This window comes from Fopius arisanus, unplaced genomic scaffold (assembly GCF_000806365.1).
Source record: "Fopius arisanus strain USDA-PBARC FA_bdor unplaced genomic scaffold, ASM80636v1 scaffold00075, whole genome shotgun sequence".
In the NCBI taxonomy this organism is placed as follows: Eukaryota; Metazoa; Arthropoda; class Insecta; order Hymenoptera; family Braconidae; genus Fopius; species Fopius arisanus.
The window spans coordinates 593,988-613,331 of NW_011887814.1; the positions used below are offsets into that span (position 1 = coordinate 593,988).

The window sequence follows — 19,344 nt, forward strand, 5'->3', positions numbered from 1 at the left end:
GCCCTAGTCTTGCCGGATTTACTCAATGACGAATCGTTCTTGAGGCTGACTTCTTCTCCCCTTGGCTTTTGGAATGCTATACTGGATCGCAGGGTGCACATCCCAGCTTATAACTCTTCTCCCGAGATTCTTAAAGTCCCGTAGAGGTCTGCACGTTCAACACACACAAAAAAAAAAAGGGGTGAACCCTAAAAATAGTGGAAAAATGAGAGAGGGAAGAGATAGGGTAACTACGTAAGGGGTTAAAGGTATGGGAGGAATGGAAGAGGAAAACTCCCTTTACGATTTTGTCGACGCGCACTCCTTTCGAGTTGCGGACCACACGGGGATATATATCCTCCAGCACTGACCACCCATTGCCTCCCCCTTTTTCTTTGTCCTTCTCTCTTTTTTTTTACTCTCTCACTCACTTCAATTTCCACCATGTGTACGTACCATATACATTCTCCACTCTCTCCTCTCTCTCTCTCGTGGGGTTTTAAAAGGATATATGTACTCAGAGTTCCTCTGGTGCCTCGATACCGACGTTCAATCGATTTGAAAATCGACGCTGCTACGTGCCTCGGGAGGAAATTCAGGAAATTGACGACTCGACTTTGCACGTAGTATAAACCCACCTTCCACTTGTGCCCCCAATACCAACGCTCTTGCTCTGGAATTAATCGTTCGATCATCCATTGATCGAATTCTTCAATGTTTTTTTTTTTTCCCCTCCCCACCGCCTGGTACGTGAGAAAAAATTAATTTTTCTCGGGAGCCTGCGGAAAATATATGCTCCGATGTATATCGAGAGATATATCGCCTGCATATAAAATATATCTTATAATATATAGGATGCATTTGCAGTATATTTGAAAAACATTCATGGACGAAGGAAATCGTTGAACTTTTGATTGATGCTGGTGTTTATTCGCCCATTGAAAAGTTGCTCTCTATCGAATGTAATCATATTTCTCAACTGTTCACGCAACTGTCGATATGACATACAGATGTATAAGGGATGACGTTGTATTTTTTTACAACTTTTCCAATCTCGTGTAAAGTTCGTTTTTATCGTCACAATCGGCCATTTGTCCTCTCTTTTACTCCAAAGCATTGGCAATCGATTCTCTCCAAGCAAGAGCTGAATCGAGTATTTGCGGGGAACAAACAACGATATGCGGGATCAATTTAACACCATCTATCCGTGGATACACATTGAGCTATATGTGTGGGTAGTTTTCAGGTTATCTACGTACATTTTTTTCACGAGGATTGGTGACAATGGAACCTTGGAAAGTTTTCTGATGCTTCTGAAGTATTCTGATTTTTTATGAATGGCTTCTTCAGGGTCGGACAAATCGAGGGGTTATTCGTTGTCAAATATCACGAAAAATCTTTTATAAAATAAAAGATAAATAAAATAATAAAATTGGCTGATATTGCACTACATTGTAATATATTTTTCCTTGAGGAAAATGCGAGTAGAAAAACACGTCGAATTGATGTGCCTCACAATTTCATCCTCATCACGAAAAATTCTCCTAAAACGTCATCCTCCACCATCAAAACGCTATAAACTAAAAATAAAATAAATTTCATTATCTCCACTGCACGTACAGACAATAACCCACAAACAATTTCTGTGAAATACGGTAATAAAAAAACCGCTCACACGAAATATCCTGGTGAAATCATATCATGACGGAAAACACTGGCGTAACTTCAATTTCGCAAATTACGAAATAAGACTTGTCAGTGGAGAAAAAAATAATAATAATAACGGAAATGATAAGGTTGAGGGGATGGGGTGGGAGAATAAAAATGGAGGGATCTGGCATATGAAGCATCTGTGCATTCAATTCTCTCTCTTTCTCTCTCTCATTTTTTTCGAACACTTGCTTTTTTTTTTCAAAATGAACAGTACTGCAGGTGAACTCTTAGTATTGAACAAAGGGTGAGAAGTTGAAGTGGCGATAAAGACAGAGTGAAATAAAAGAAGTTGTGAAAGAGGACACTGGAAACTACTCGTTGCTGCACGCTCGTTTTCAGGTAATCCGTTGGTGGGTGGGGAGACGAGGGCACGATAAAACTCTCGCTCGTCATAGATTTTATGTTATTTTTAATCCTTTCGCTTTTTTGAGGGTGGAAGGGGGTGTCTCTTTTTTTTTTTCGTCTGTCAACTACAGTTGAAACGTTTCCACGGAGCTTGACAGAAAAATGGGTCACTGTTACCAAAAATATTATATCCTGAATCAATGTTTTTCATATTACTGACTGAATCAGAAATTCAAATGGTTGAATGTTGATTTTTGGGGGAATATGTTGGCGCAATTTTTATGGAGGGAATACGAGGAAGAAATTAAATGAGAAAGTGCATTTTTACATTTCGCGAATGTAATTTCTGTATTCATAATATCAGCGCGAATTGAAAATAAAAGAATATGTCGATAACGTATCAGTATTACCACTTAAAATACGGCAATCAATAATTAAATTCTCAGCCCCATAAAGAAAAATCCATTCATCATTCCCCTTTTTCGCAATTCACCCCACATCCAATTATCAAAAATACCAAGTTGATCCAATTTAAAATAATAAAAAGCTCCATCCAATTGGCCACCTGGCTAAACTTCCCCGATAATAATCACATCCATTTCACCAAATATTATCATAAGAAATGTTTCACAATTACATCGAATGAGGTTTCTATTAAAAAAATTGAAATTGCCGGAGGTTGTTTCGAATGGGGGGAGGGTAAGGGGTGGTTTGAAATATACATTACAGCTGCTAACGTTCCGGGTGGATTGGAGGGGGTGGTACAGGGGATGAGGGGTGTTCGTAAATTTTCAAGGGGGAGTATAATACCGAGTTTTAGTATTCACGTATTAAATACATGTGAATGGTTGTTAGTACGGTCACGCCTAAAACCGACCTCCTGCCATCGCGATAATTTATCAAAAGATTAGAGGTGCCCCCGTAAGGCTCAACTCCTGTAATTACCGCCTCGTTTTGCCCACCGGGCGCGTAACGATGTATTCAAATTTATGACGAGTCTTCCTTTACCACGCGATATCGCGTTTGTGACTTGAGTTATGTACGTGTATACTCGACTTATTTCATTTTTTTTGTTTTTTTATAAAACGGTTCTCATGCCGTTTTCACTACGTCTCGATTTTTTTGTATCACGCGGGAAAAAGGAAAATTCGTGGACTCGGTGGTGACTTTTAATGGCGCTTAATGATCCGGGGTAAAAAAAAAATTTTTATTGAAAATTTTTCTTTTGAAAGAAAAAAAAAATTGGGAAACGAAAGAATTTTATTTTTGGAAAATGTTTTGAAAAATTTTTCAAATTTCATTGCAATGTGTTTTACTTATTGCTACCGCGTCGATGATTCCCAGTTTATTCTTTTACACTTTTTTTGATCGGATTTATTCGAACCTTCACTCAAACTGACGCGGGCCTTTTATATTTATTCCACCCCCTCGGTATAACAAAAAAGAATGACGATAAACAACAATTCAGCGTTCGGAAAAACAAAAAAATCAAAACACTTGTTCCCCTTGTAGTTTTTAAAACGGAACAAAACATTGGAGTTTTCAGTAAATATTTTTTCACTATTCCTATGAATCTCGAAAAAAAATGGACCATGAAGATGTCAGGTAAAAGGGATGGGGGGAGAAAAGTGAAAAGCTCGAGTACAACAACGACCTCGGGTGTAATGAAATTTTAATGTTCTCGTAATATAAAAATTGGCGAGTTGAAAAACCTGTTGGCAAACATCTCGCGCTCTCAATTCCCATTGCGTTTGGCTTGAGGGCAGAAGGGAAGGGGTACTACAGGGTTATCATAATAATAAAAAAAAAGAGGTCGATGGTGCGATTGGCCTCTGATTATGCAACCATGGAGAATGTAAATTGAATTGAACTGGCGGTGAATTGTTAAAATCTCAGCGCTTTATATTTTCACGCATTCAATCACTCCAGTTTTTACAAATAATAAAATTAATTGAAGTGAATTTTCGTGAAACACAAATCAAATAATTTCTATGGCTTCCATTTATCCATGTGAATCGGTGTATATCCCAGCAAAATATTATTTTCAAAAGTATCCAGGTAAAAAAAAATTGTAATCGGAATATTTTTTCCAAATTTTCGAAAACTTTTCGGAAAATTTTTCTTTTGAAACAAAAAAAAAATCGGGAAACAAAACAATTTTATTTTTGGGAAATGTTTTGAAAAATTTTCCAAAACCTTTGCCAAAAATTAAATTATTTTGATTTTCCCATTTTTTTTTGTTTCATAAAAAAAATTTCTGAAAAATTTTTCCAAATTTTTCTGAAAATTTGGAAAAAATATTGCGATTACAATTTTTTTACCCGAGTATATAATATGAACTATCTATTGTTTTTCGTGAAAAATTTATTTGGCGTGGGCATGGAACTGCAATGGAGATGGAAAACGATGACCATCATTATCCATTGGAACACTTGAAATTTCACTATGGGTCTCGTCAACTAGCGCTTGAGCAGTACAAATAATTATTACCTTCACATCGTTTGGCAACGTTCAAACAAACCGAGACGTCGGCTAAAAGCGAATGGACCCTGCGGGCCACTACAGATTCAGTCTGGTTTGAAATGTTTGCCCCGGTCCACGAGGACCAAACAGTTAATCCGTTTGCTACCAAAAGTCTGGCCCTCCAAACCCTATTGTCGATAGTTTTATGTGTTTAACACGAACGGACCATTGTCCCTCGTCCTAGTTGCACTAATCGTGACAATTGTTTTTGAAATTTAATTTCATTGCGTTTAACTGGTAATTCCAACGAAAATCCAAACATTAAGTAAATATTTCCATTGAATTTCTTCAATAGGGCGGGAAATATGATTTTAATATCATCATATTTACACGGAATTGATCGATATATACTGAAGTGTTGAAATGAAATCGGTGGAGTTTTCGGTGAATGGTCATAAACCAAAATCGACAGTGGAATCTCACCCCAGGAGCACTTCTCCCATAACTCGACCAAAAACATAACCCAATTCCACTGGAAACTGGCTCGCGCCTTTGTCATTGTCCCCTCGAGTGTTCAAAACAATTCCCGAAGATGGGACGACAAATAATGCCGATAGTGAATCCAAAGAAATAAAATAATTAAAGTACAAAATAGTTGATGGTATATCCAATAGTTGTCGAAAGTACTGGGTTCACAGACTCGATCGGTCCTTGAGCGAACCGTTGGCTCTTCGTTCCACTCACCCTAACATCAACCCTCCACCGATCTCCAACGATCTCCCCACCCAGAACTGGCAGAGACATTTCACCGTGGAGTACAATAAGGTCCGAGGCACTCGGGCTCGTTAATAATGGCACAGGGTACCCTGGCGTTCACCATCGATCGGAACCACACGGGGATGGGAACAATGAACGGGAATGCATTACACGCTTCTGCGCTCTTACCATCTCTCTCTCTCGTCACCACCATTTTACCTCTTGAACATAAATCTCGAACCTTCGAAAACAGATTAATTCCTAAACAATTTTTAATCCCCCTCGGATAATAATTCAGAGCGTAAACAATGCGCGGTAGTGCATCGGCCAAGTCGGCCAATTTTCATTTTTCCAGGTTTCAAAGGTATATATTGTGGACATTTACCCTATTTTTAAACAAATTTCAATGTACAGATGGAATTTACCACATATATCCTCAGTATCCGGACAAAAAAATTGCAATTCGAATATTTTTTTCAAATTTTCAAAAAATCTCTGAAAACTTTTCAAAACATTTCTCTTTTGAAACAAAAAAAATCGGGAAACAAAACAATTGTATTTTTGGCGAATGTTTTGAAAAATTTTTCAAAAAGTTGTTTCGGAAAATTTTTCTAATAATTTTCTAGAAATTCTTGCAAAAATATTTATTTATTTTCAATATTCTCAAAAAATACGCCATCTAAATTATAAAAGAAATTCTCCCATTGAAATTTTGGAAAAAATTTTCAAAACCTTTCCCAAGAATAAAATATCATTCCCAATTTTTTTTTTCATAAAAAAAATTTTCTGGAAACTTTTCCCGAAATTTTTTGAAAATTCGGAAAAAATATTTCGATTACAATTTTTTTTCCCGGGTATATTCAATCTATTTTCTGAACATCGTTAAACCACCAATTGATAAAAGGCAAGAGGGAATAAATCTGTTGAAAAACAGAAACTGATCGTGTAACAGTAGCGGTGCCGCTTCATATGCCATTTGCCTTTATAGCCCTTGGGGTCATACGTATGCACTCTACAAAGGCTTTACTCCTGAGTTATATAGAAGGTGGTAGGCTATTCTGTTTCATGCCCTATCCAGCAATCATACACGGGTACCACTGAAACGCCTGCAATCTCAAGGAACAAAAAGAGAATTGATTTAAAAAAAAAATAGGGCAAAACTGTCGGACAAATCGTTCGATCATATTCCTTTGAGCTTGCGTTTTTTTTTCAACAGGAAGAGTACCGAGTGAGAGAACAATTCGCATCGATATTTTTTTTGCCCCCCTCAAATCGATGCATATAAAAATCGTCTATATCCAGAAAAACAAAGCAAAAGTGCTATTAATAAAATTTCATTTTACCGGCGACAGTGCAATTGAGATTTATACTGAGTACATCCCCCCTATCAAAATGAAAGCTTAAATCCCAGTTGGGAGCCTGAATTACGATCTATGTGTATAACTCGGTACTACGTTATGTATCTGTATATGAGTACTATATACAGTCAGTGTGTTTGGGTTATACATAACGAAAAACGTGGGAATATCTCTTGTGCAAAGTTATATTTTGTCAGATTATGGAGTACTCAAACAAAGCTCGTACATTTCACCCGAAAATTACATTTATCCTTAATCACAAATCTCTTTTTCATGCAAAATTCAATGCATCACAGTATAGTTTTATTTAATATTATAATCCATTATTAGATAAAAATATATTAATATATACCGATAGCATCGATCGACTCACCCCTAATCGTATCTCAACACGTAAAACTCACTCATAACCATAACTATTATTCTCCTGAAGTAAATAAAACTCAGGGATTAACGATGTCTCTAACCTCAAGCAGGAGAATCAAGGGGATAAAAGAGATGGCCTTCTTTTTCCTAGCTACCCCACGAGCATACGAAAAGAAGAGAATTAATGGCCCGAGACTTGGTATTTCGTCGAGGCGCCGCTGTCACTGTACGCCTCACAAAAGAGTCCAGGGGTTGTGGATAGGGGAAATTGAAGAAAAGAGAATTCCAAATGTTGGGGGAAAAAATGGAAAATACTATGAGGGACAAAGCCCCACCGCGGTTACAGCCACCCAGCTTACAGAGCAAAACTGTCACAATTTTATATGATAATTGCTAGTTTATTTTTTCTCCCTGTATGAAATACCAATGATCTTCGCGGAAATATTGCTGTGGAAAATATCAACAAAAATTTTGGTATTGATTTATTCATATTTGGGGGTCTTGATATTCTCGAATTTGTTGTTTTTTTTTATGAAGGAAAGAAGAGTGGCATATCAATCAGTCTCGTAAAAAATTTAAGAGAGAGGGAGGAGAGAACTTGTAGTGGAGAGAAAAAAATAATAAATAAGGGTCGGCCCTTCGCCAGAGGCAAGAGTATTTAGGTCGTTGGGAAACGTAAAAATAAATATATAGGGGTGGGTTATAAATTATTGTCACGAAATAGTGGGATGGTATGCTGAGGGAGAATGGAATAAAAAATATTGTGATATAACTGGATGGACAATGAACTTGGTATCTTTCTTGGAAATTATTGGAGTTTGAGATGGGTATTAATGGAGGGTGGTTTGTGATATTGCGGTAACTTATTGCTGTGATATAAAGGTCAGTTATGACCTCGTGTAGAAAAGGGGGTAAAGTTTGTTGGGTCATGTCGATGGTTGAAGACACGTAATGCTATGATAGAGTTGACGAGAACCGATTGGAATTGTTCATTTGATTTTCCCGGGGGTTCACAGTCTAGAGTAATGATAAGGAAAATATTCCAAAAGTTCTTACTTGTAATTATAACTCAAAAAAAAGGGTTAAAGGGGTAAAATGGTGTCAAGGATATATTTTCTGAATTAATTAGGTTCAATTGGTTGAAGTTCCGGGGAGAAATTGGCACGCAGATAATTAAATAATTACATAGTACGATGCTAATTCACTTCTCCAGCAGTAAATATCACCTGGGACAATTGAATAATTCAAATTAATGAATTAACCATCGATTCTAGACGGCCGATTGTATGAATATTCCAAGCACGTCGTCACATCAATTCTCTCCACCCCTATTATATTTTGAAAAATGATCATGGTATTTTTCTTCAACTTCTTTTCTCAGTAAACCAATCGACCGTAGAGATCTTATCTTCACCATAACGTTTATCGATCGGCATATTTCTTGGTACGGAGAAGTCTCTCTTTCACACAAGTCTTTAATTATTTATACTGCAGCCGTGCGTGTTTGTAAAACCTCACACGAGAGTTATATATTTTAGCGGGCGTCTGCTGTTGCTCAACATTAAGTACAAACACAGCAGATGCTATTTCGTAACGTCAGGAGATAACGTATTTTATAAAATTGAGTGCGTAAATTAGTTGATTCCCTGGTTAAAAAAAAAAAATCTTTTCAGAATTTTTTTTTTACGAAACAGGAAAAAAATCGCAAAAGAAAATAATTTTATTTTTGGGAAAGGTTTTGAAAAATTTTTCAACAAATTCAAATAGGAATTATTTTTTATAATTTCGATGGCGTTTTTTTGAGAGTATTTTCAAAAATTAAAAAAGTAAGAAAACAACAGTACATTTGAAAAAAAAATTATATTCGCAAAAATTTTTAAAAAATTTTTCAATACGATTGTGTCTAGAAAATTTTCTAAAAAGTTTTCTAGAGATTTTTTAAAAATTTGTAAAAAATATTGCGATTACAATTTTTTTTTACCCAGGATTCTCAGTGTAATATTTAATTTTTGTAATAATGAAACGAAAACTTGAAAGGCATTGATATCAAATGTATCAATAGTTTTGCTTGAAATTGGCAGGAAAATAGTAAATTACGGTCAATTCGATTGAATCGCTTCCACAATAAATAAAGAGTAGAAATGGGGTATTGTGATGGGGTTGACGAGAGTGATCGACTGGCTCGAGCAAATTTCCTTCGGGCAGTTTATCACCTCTGGCCAGTGGCGAGACCACCACGCCCCATTTTGCCCTCGGGAGTGACGACTGGCCATGGGGCAAGGGCATACAGAAGTGAAATAGGGGGTGGGGAGGAATACAGGGGGCACGACAGAATGCCAACCCCGTAATTTATGCATTCTAGGGTCGGACGTGCCCAACAATGGCCCAGGCTTGGATGCGGTCAGTATTTTTTTTCTACTTTCCTTCTTTATTTTCATTTTTTTTATCTTCGTTCTTTCAAATGCCCCTCCGGACCTGTTTCGATCCGCTTTTCGCGGGGTTATGCATATCAACCATGACGATGCGAATATGCACTTGACGGTAGAATGCGGGGAAATGAGAGAATATCGATTTTTTTTTTTGGGATGATTGATTTTGCTATTTTTTTTTTTGCTTCAGATTTTTTGTTCGTGAAGAAAATCCCCGGTTGAGAGGTTGGAGGAGGTCACTCTGCTGATTTCACGGTAAGAACTCCCAAGATGATATTGAAATAAAACTTTCGCCATTTCGCCATTTCGCCATTTCGCCTTTAATTTCTTCAATTCCGCCCTCGATAAATGATAAATAGTAAATGCCCAGAATTGACTGCATTACTCTGAATTTTATCGATATAATATTTAGACTTTTGTTCAACCTAGGGAGTAAAAAGTCTCTCCTCTCATTTACCTCGTTTAAACACCAGAATTGAGCGATAAAAATTTTATTAGACATTTATTATACCTCTGCCTGAGAATCCTTTCATTATTACACGGTATGAGGCAGGTGAGTGGGTTCTTATCTTATCCGAGTAGGCAAATTACGTCTCGACGTCATCAAGGGCTCCTCCATTCTCTCCTCTCTCACCAGTACTCTTTGTCCCTCCCATCCTCTATTACACAGCTATACGAAAAGGAATGGGTTATACACTTCACTATCATGAACGTCACTGAGAAACACCGTGAAAGCATAAACGTACACTACGATGAGAGTTGCGCTACTTCCGCACCCGTTAACGTCATCCTATCTTCTTGTCACGCTAGATCAATGTGAAATAATGGAGACGAGAGAGCAACTCGGGGTATTACTTCTCACTCGTATTATTCCAGTGTAATTGCATTATCGTGGTAATTGTCATTATTGCGGGTGATTTAATCAGCTCGACGAATTTACGTCATCCTGACGTTAATGTATCATTCGTCAAAATGAAGAAGAGAAATTTTTAATTTTACTATCTGCAACACTATTTCACGATCAATCGAATGTCTCGGATTTTTTTTTGGGGGGGATAGATTACGGAATTGAAATTGACGGATTAGGTCAGATTAGGTCTCGGCAAATGTCTGAGTATTTTTTTAACAGAAATTCTCGGATTTCCTTGACGACATTTAATTCCTTCCATTCCTATTGTTTCAAGGATTTTATTGTCATCTCAATGCGGTCACCAAGTACAACAAAAAATGAAAGCCGCAAAGCAAATGAAAAAAAAGACCATTCCATTCTCAAATCACTGGAACACATTTTTTTTTTTTTTTTTTTTCGTTGGGTTTGTCCTGTCTTTGGTCTTTTTATTTTGGGCTAGTAGAATTGAATTCACAAGAATTATACTGGAGGCAGCCCTGAGGACACAAAGAGCGGGGGAATTGTGGGTTTCCGGTGCGTGTTCGAGATTTCATTTTATTCTTCTCAATAGTTTTCGTGTTTTTGAGGCTCAAGACCTTTTTAAGTACTCACTCTCCCATCACACCGGATGCTCCAGATTTATTTCTCCATCGGTCTATAATTCATATCATCCTCTTCGGCATCTTCACGACCGGAAATTGTAAAATCCTGATGTCACTATTTTCTTCGAAATTTACACTTTTTATTTCGCTACGCGTACCAAACATTTCCCAAATTCTCTTCAAATTTCACTCTTGTAATTATTTCCTGAATCTAATCCAATCTCATTATCATGAAAATTATTCTCACATTTTCCCTGGAATTTTTTCCACAACTCCAAATTTATGGGCAGGAAAAGAAGCCAATAAATCGCAGGAATAAATTGTTTTTCAATGTTCAGAGAAATAACGGGATAAAATTGATCGTCAATTTGTTATTTTCACAAAATTTTCTCCGATCTCCTGAGGTTACACTCGACCCGTCTTGAAAAACTTGAAATTTACATTTTAATGGAGTGAATAACTGTCGAATTATTTTAAAATAACGATGAAATTCCGATTCGTTTTTTCCTTTTAAATCAATTATTTGAGTTTGTGAATCGATAGAGAGGACTAACTTTCTCATAAATAATTGAAATATTCGAGCTCTCATGTTATCGTAGGTGTTTTATGGCCCTTAATCCTGGACTATCGAGTCTATCGCCGCGGGGCGATTCACTCCACCAGAGAACACGAGGCGCCGGCTGTTCACGCCTGGAATTCAAAATAAAAATCATCAATAAAAAAAATTTTCCCCGTAGAAATGAATAAAAACGGAGTGAATCGGCTCCAGGCTGAAATATTACGGAAAAAATTGAAGGCAGAATGAATTTTCAAGAATTGTAAATATTTGGTTTAATTCGACAGTCATTACTCCAATTATTCCCGGGTAAAAAACAATTGTAATCGGAATATTTTTTTCAAATTTTCCAAAAATTTCAGGAAAACTTTTCAGAAATTTTTTTTTTTTGAAACAAAAAAAAATTGGGAAACAAAACAATTGTATTTTTGGGAAATGTTTTGAAAAATTTTTCAAAAATTTGTTTCGGAAATTTTTTTTTATAATTTTCTAGAAGTTTTTGCAAATATAATTTTTTCTTTTGATTATACCGTTGTTTTCTTACTTTTTTGTTTTCTCAATGTTCAAAAAAATTTTCCTATTCAAATTTTCGAAAAATTTTTCAGAACCTTTCCGAAAAATAAAATTGTTTTCTGTTCCGATTTTTTTTTCGTTTAATAAAAAAAAAATTCGGAAAAGTTTTGCAAAAATTTTTTGAAAATTTGTCAAAAATATTGCGATTACAATTTTTTTTACCCAGATATCTTCTGAGATTAATTCAAATCCTCAAATTTATTATTCTTGATGGATAATTTAATTTAACATCAGTAGAATTAATTTGTTTTATCGTGAATCGGGATCATTAAGCACTAGGAGAATAATTCCCTTTTTCCATGTGATAATTCTTAATGAAATGGCGAAATATCTAAATAATTCATGCGATGAATATTCATAACACGCATTGGTAGGAAAATTACCAAGGGAATTGTTGGTAAAGGACACATAAACACAAAGGAATTAGGAAAAACAGTGAAAATGTGGGGAAATATCTGGTGTAGACGTGTCCACCCATTCATTAATTATTTATCTCTCTTTTTTTCTCCTTTCGTCGGCCGAAAAAAAATTTTCTTTATGGACAGATGAATTTTCTGTACAATTTAACTGGTGATTTCTCGGTCTCAAGGATAGAAACTCCTCTCGGGTCCTTTGATCGTGTTCACCTGTGCAAGAGCCTGGAAATACTCCACGGGGCGCCTCACAATTTACCCCCAGGGGCTCTGAGTGATTTGTCAAGTATTTTTATTTCCCCGACTGTCAGACTAGAATTTTTCTCTCATTCCTGATTTTTAACAACTCAATGTATCGAATGTTGAATATCCCCAAAATCCTTCAATTTTCGGTTTGTGAGTGTTGAAATTTTAGATTAGTACGAAATAATAATATTTTTAATGCATTAAATAATAAAAATTCCATTCACACTGCCGAGAGTGATCCTCAAATCCTATTTTTTGAGAAAAAAAAAATGATTTCCCAGTTAAATATTCTTCAGAAGTCCTTATCTCCACTACTCCATTCACCTCATTCCCACAATCATACCCGAGCCATGTTGATACTCGGTTAGGTACATTCAAGAGGGAAGAAAATTCCACCCTTCACGAGTTACAGTACTGCATGGTAGAAGAGGGAAAGAAAAGGGGAAGAAGAGAGATGGAAAATAAATATCAGAGTCCACAAAACTCGAAAACCCCAAGCGTCGTCTTTACTTGGCAACTCTTTCATCCGTATCACTCCGTCTCTCATCTTTCTCTTTGGTACCTTGTCTTCTTTTTTTCACCAAGCAACATACTCAACTGCATTTTCTTCATTTCTCCTTCACATCCTCCTCTATTTCACTCTGCGCAATTTTCAAACGTAAAATTCATTGGAGCGATGGTCTTTTTCAATTCTCATTTCCACTTTATAGTCGCATGAGCAATTTTACCGAGGCCCTAGCCTTCCTCAGCCTCCATCTCCGAATATTTCATTTTTATTCTGCTCTTTGATGTTTTCCCAGTGGCTAAAACTCATTTTTTAATCACTATTGATTTATTTACTCCGCTTTAAACTGTGGACATTTTATTCTAAGAAATTAATTTTAAATCGGCTGCAATTATTGTCTCATGATATTTGGCAATGAATAGCCAGTCGCATAAATATTCATTTTTCCTTTAAATGTTTTTTATTCTTGGAGTCGAACTCTTTCATATGACTTGGCAACAATGCGAGAAATCAAGCATCGTTGCGTTGAAAATTGAATCAGCCACGCAGAGGCTTACATTCCTCTTCTCTAAGATCCAATTCCACGAAACTCCTTGGCTAATTCGTCGTGTTCTTTGTCTCGATAAATTAAGTTTATCACTCTCCTCGGAATTTTACCTACTTTTTCGAGTTTATTCTCCGCTCATTCCACTTTATCCGTTTTTTTTTTTTCAATGCTAAACATGGAGCAGGTGGAACTCATTACTCTTTACCAAGTTTTTCAGCGAAAAAAAAAAGCTGAGGATAAAGTGGAAGTAATTCAGTAATTACCCGAATTTACATTTTTCCCTCAACTCGAATTTATTATTCTGAAGAATTCGTGGGTAAATGGGAGTGATAATGACCCTATTATGTAGACAGAGGCCTTTGGGGAGAAAGAGTCAATATGACACGTGCAAAATCATAATTTTCAGTACAAGATGATGATTTAATCTGGAGAAATGTGAAATAGTTGAACCATTTTTAAAAGGGATGAGCATCAAATAATTTATATCGCATTCCTTTTATGTTCCCATTTGCCTCTTATAATTTATTGAAAAATTAATTTTAGAAACCACCCGGGTAAAAAAAAATTGCAATCAGAATATTTTGTCCAAATTTTCAAACAATTTCTGGAAACTGTTCAGAATAAAATTTCTATTCAAATTTTGGAAAAATTTTTCAGAACCTTTCCCAAAAATAAAATTGTTTTGTCTTGCGATTTTTTTTGTTTCACAAGAAAAATTTCTGAAAAGTTTTCCAAAATTTTTGGAAAATTTGTCAAAAAAATTCTGATGACAATTTTTTTCCCCCGGACCCCATCTTTGATGGCGAATAGATTGTTCATAAAAAAATATTATAATTATGAAAAATTTCATAAAAAATTTTTCATAAAAAATTTTTCATAAAAAATGGAAGTTTGAGGGAATGGTCGCGTTAAATCGGTACTAATCCATTGTAAATCCCCTTTATGAAATGTGTCGAGGCGTATCGAGACGATTATACGAAACAGTCTGGAGTATTGGGGGGTTTATAAAGGGGTCGGGTTTGTTACAAGCACTCCCTACGGGTGCGTCACATTGTGTTTCAAGCAGTGTTTCGTGCAATATCCGTCTGCCCCCCTCGCGACGAAAACGTCAGGTGATTACGAGTGCAAAATTTATTGTTTACCTCGCGTGCATTTCACACGGCGAAGGGAGAGAATAATCGAAGCCCCACGATTAGTTCAGGGATGAAGGGACTGATTATCCCCAGTACAACGTACATTAGGAATGGAGAGTGAGAAAATGGCGATACAGGGGTAAAATATATCCACTTTGTGTCAAAATTTGCACCCAATACAATCAATAAAAATGGGAAATTAATCGAGTTGCAACGCTGCACTCGAATAATTATAAAATAAAAAATGAATAAAATGATGTGGCATTATTTATTCACATTATTTTCACTGCGTGAATCCTTTTCGAGGGAAAAAATAGACCATAGGATATCGTAACTCTTGGGAATGCTTCTCTCTTTCATCTGCACATAGAGCAATTCCGTTTTCTCTTATCTAGAGTCACAATAATCCGTTCCGTCGCTTAACAATAGGAGCCAAAGTCAAATAGCGTATACCTTTCCTACTTCTAGCATAGCAACCCAACCAAGTAGTAGATACTGAAGTTGTACCTCTCTTTTACCCCTGAACAATCGATAAGAGGAGTTAAAACCATTCGAGATTTTCTACGCTAGGGATTTCACTTCAATTTTGTATCTCAATCTCTTTTCACCCGATTTTCCCCAACCCTCGCTCTAGTTTTTATCACAAAGAGAATGTTCCGTGTTTCTCTTTTTTTTCTCTCTCCTCTAGTGGAGAAAATGGAAGAGCCGAAGTGGAAAATTAATTTTTCAATTATTTTTCGTTTCGTGAAGAAAATTCATTGGATGGATAATTGTCTAATTGAGGTGGAAAATCGTTCTGGGAATTGGAGAATTATTTCCCGAAATAGTGAAAAATGTTGATACGATTTCATTACAAATTCTGAGTGATAATTTTTGACTAAAACGAATTGAGAATATTTTTAATTCGGACTAGTGCAGGGTACAAATTTTCCAGTGCAGGGGCTTTTGTCAAGGATTTTCTTTGTTGAATTTTTTTTTCCATTTTTTCACTTTTCATTAATTTCACCGTGATAATAGGAAATGAAAAAAATAGTGGAACGGGAGAAAACTGAAATTGATCCAAAAGAATGGCACCAGGTGTACGATAAACCCCCATTGATCTCCGTATAAATAAAAATAGGGGAGTTGAAATCACTATTCATGGTATCATTACCCGGAATAATTGATGGAGAGCAGACGTACACGTATAAACAGAGGGTTTATACGATTGAATGGCAATGATGGATGTGAAAAATGGCGTTGGTCGACGATGGGCCAATAAAAATGGAAAAATCATCCAAATTACGTCCATCTCATTTTATTCCACTGAATTTCCTCATCATCTATAAAAATAACTGATTCATTTTATTTTTTTGAAAGGGAAACAACAAAATTTTTTTTGAATTAAATTATTATTCCCTAGTTGGAAGAATTTAAATAGTATTTTGTGTTAAAATTCCTTATATCAACTTATAAAATGTTTTATCGCGGGGGATTAAAGTTGAGGATAATAAAAAAGTAATAAAGGCCACCCGGTGAATTTTAATAGGTCGTTCATCAGGCAACTATGGTGCCTACTAACCAGATGAGGTGCACCCCATGGCTGAAGAGATATTCATTTAACAACTGAGGATTCAACAGTCATTCTGTTAATTCCCTTTACTGTTTTCAAATTTCTTTCGTCAATATTTGAATTCGTTTGATAGCCCATTCAGGTTTAATAATTTGCATTTTACTGTTTCGCACTTTCAGGATCGAGTGACTCCATGATTTAATGTAGAGTACATTTCCGAGATTTTGTGATTTCAATTATTCATAAGGAATGGCTATAAATTAAAAAGAAAACTAGCCGGTGCTGATAAAAATTGCGATAGAACGGATCGAATCGTCAGTGGAAAATTGGAGAATAGATAGAGTCATGTTGAATAGGGAAGGATTGGAGTGAAAATAAAATCGAAAATCCGTAAGACCAATTTGAATATGACGGGTATTTTTTAAATTGGGAAAAATCCACTGTAATGATGGTAACAAGGTAAAGAGAGAGAGAGGAAGAGAGGGAAAGAAAAGGGCGCCGCCCTTTTGCTTGAGCAACTGTCTTTACCATCTGTCGCCGGGCGTCGCTCGGATACTTTACGGCGTACTTCACCCCTGCTCCATCCACTCCCTTAAAAATCCCACACGTCATGCCGTCGAAAAACCCGAAGAAATATATCTTCATCCCTTTATTCCCTGAATAAAAAAAAAAAACAAGAAAACCAACAGGAGAAAAAAAATGACAAAAAAATATTATCGGACGGAAGTGGCGTTTAAGGTAGTGGAGCGATGGCGAATTCTCAAGTTAAATCGTATGTACATTCATTTACAAGTATATAAAGGAGGCAATGGCATGAAGTTAGACCGGAAGACAACTGCATGCGGGCAGATGCAGACAAAATGAATTGCAAGGGGAGTTTTATCTTTTTATGTGTGTGGGGTCACATTTTTTTTTGGGCTGTAAATTTTTCAGATTAGAATCCGAAGAGTCTGGAACGTGTAGATAAAGCAGCCGGACGTGAAATTTTATAGGGATGTGATGGGCTCGCTATCGTTATGAGACAATGAATTATTTAATTACACGGATAGATTAACACCCAATCGTAAATGGCACGCCCGAAAAATGGTATTTTTTGAAATTTTAAATTTCCCGCGCCAAAATACCATTTTCGAAAGTGTAAATAAACTTGGAAACATTATCGACATCCAGATAGGTCTCTATAGTCCTTTCCACCCTCGCACGCATCTCAACAGAATATTCATTGCATCGTCCTGCATACGTAACCCGAACTCCAAAAAAGTGGTTCATCATAAATTCATTAAAATTTTTTTACTATTGAAAAATTTACATTTTCCCTGTTGAACTTTACGTCGCTGTGAAATTCATTGAAAACTGGAAAAAAAAATACGGAGTGAATTTTTTCAACGCCCGCTCGCTGCAATTATTCTATTATAATGTGCAAATCTCTCGATACGAAAATGCGAAATAAATATAATCCCACCACGTTCACCCCTTCGGAAAATACTGGCCAAGACGAATGAAAAAGAACGATAAAATATGCATTGAATTTTTTTAGTCCCGAGAAAATCACGAAAATGGGAATTTTTTTTTCAAGAGATATGTTAATATTTATCTGAAGAGGATGGGGTGGGACGAGCATGCAAGTGACGTCTCCCAGAATTACTCGTGTACATCAGAGGATAAACCTCTGATTTTGCATATTTGCATGGAAGAATTTACTGGATTACCCTGAAGAATTCACGAACGTATAATGATACATGAGTACATCTTTGAAGCATTGAGGTTTCTCTTTTTTCTATCACCGAGAATAAAGTGCCACTAACTATGGTAATATAAAGGCACTTTATTTAATTTTCAGCTACCACACTTATCGTATCCCCTTTTCACACGTGTAACGCAATTGGTTGGCTGTTACATCCGAGAATATCATTATGATCCCCTAAGAGAGAGAATTGATGGGGAAGGAACGTTTGAGTAATGTTCAGTAGTAATTACATAATCCTCCAAGTTTGTGCTATTCTACCTTTACCTTACTTTAATTATCCCAAAAGATGGATAAGAAAAGGCGTAAGAAATGATAAAAAATGAGGATGAACTAATAATTTGTGTGCTCCGTATGAAATTTAAGGTGCTCTCCACTGAAACTATTCTAATCTGTTAAAAAATGAATGAGCAACTTTGCAACCTTGAAATGTTATCATCTTTGACGAAGGGTGAATGGTAATGGTGGGGTGAGTGCCCCAACCTATCCAGCATTTCCATTTTATTGGCCGCAGGGCCCGCTACCCTTGCTTTATCCTTGAGAGTAAATGGGGAGACGAGGGTGGAAGTTATATCCCAAGTGTAAATACACCATCCGCTTGTAACTATGCTAGAATGTACAAGAGAATGCTGCACGCTGTCCGCAGGATCCCATTCTCGTTGCATCATTGATCAGACGGAATGAGGAATTAGCTTTTTGCCAAACAATCGACGTCAGCACTGAGTTTACTCATAAATTTATCATCAGGTGTGAACAAAGGGAATGCTGGAGAAATGGAGAACGTAGGGGAATCCCATAGGGTAACGACGAATCAAAATGTCCTGATGGAGACTGGAGCTCTTGGACATTTATATTATTTATTAATATTTATTAAGATTTTTTTTCCTCTGGCATCTTCTATTTGGCATATCCGGTGGAATGCATTAATCGCGAAATTTTCTTCGCTGGTGAATTCTTCAATATTTTACGAGGGAATTGTGAGGCATGACGTGCGTGTTCTGAGACTCGTGCTAGTCCCGGTTATATCTTGTAAAATCTCCCCGGGGTCATGTATACTGTATACAGTTGTTGGGAGGCAATGGGAGAGTCAGTCCTGCCAGCCGGTATATACGGAACTCTATCTCACTCTGACGTTCTGGCAATCAAGCACCGGCTGGTAGACGCCCTACGGCCAT

General features: G+C 36.4%; 1 protein-coding gene across 1 annotated transcript in view; it reads left to right on the forward strand.

Moving 5' to 3' along the window:
- The window catches only part of LOC105269870 (insulin-like growth factor-binding protein complex acid labile subunit), an 81,608-nt gene that overhangs the window by 18,415 nt on the left and 43,849 nt on the right, over positions 1–19,344 (forward strand). Inside the window, exon 2 of the mRNA XM_011310443.1 lies at positions 9,600–9,664. The gene's annotated coding sequence lies outside the window, so the exon portion shown is untranslated. The remainder of the gene's footprint in view (positions 1–9,599; positions 9,665–19,344) is intronic.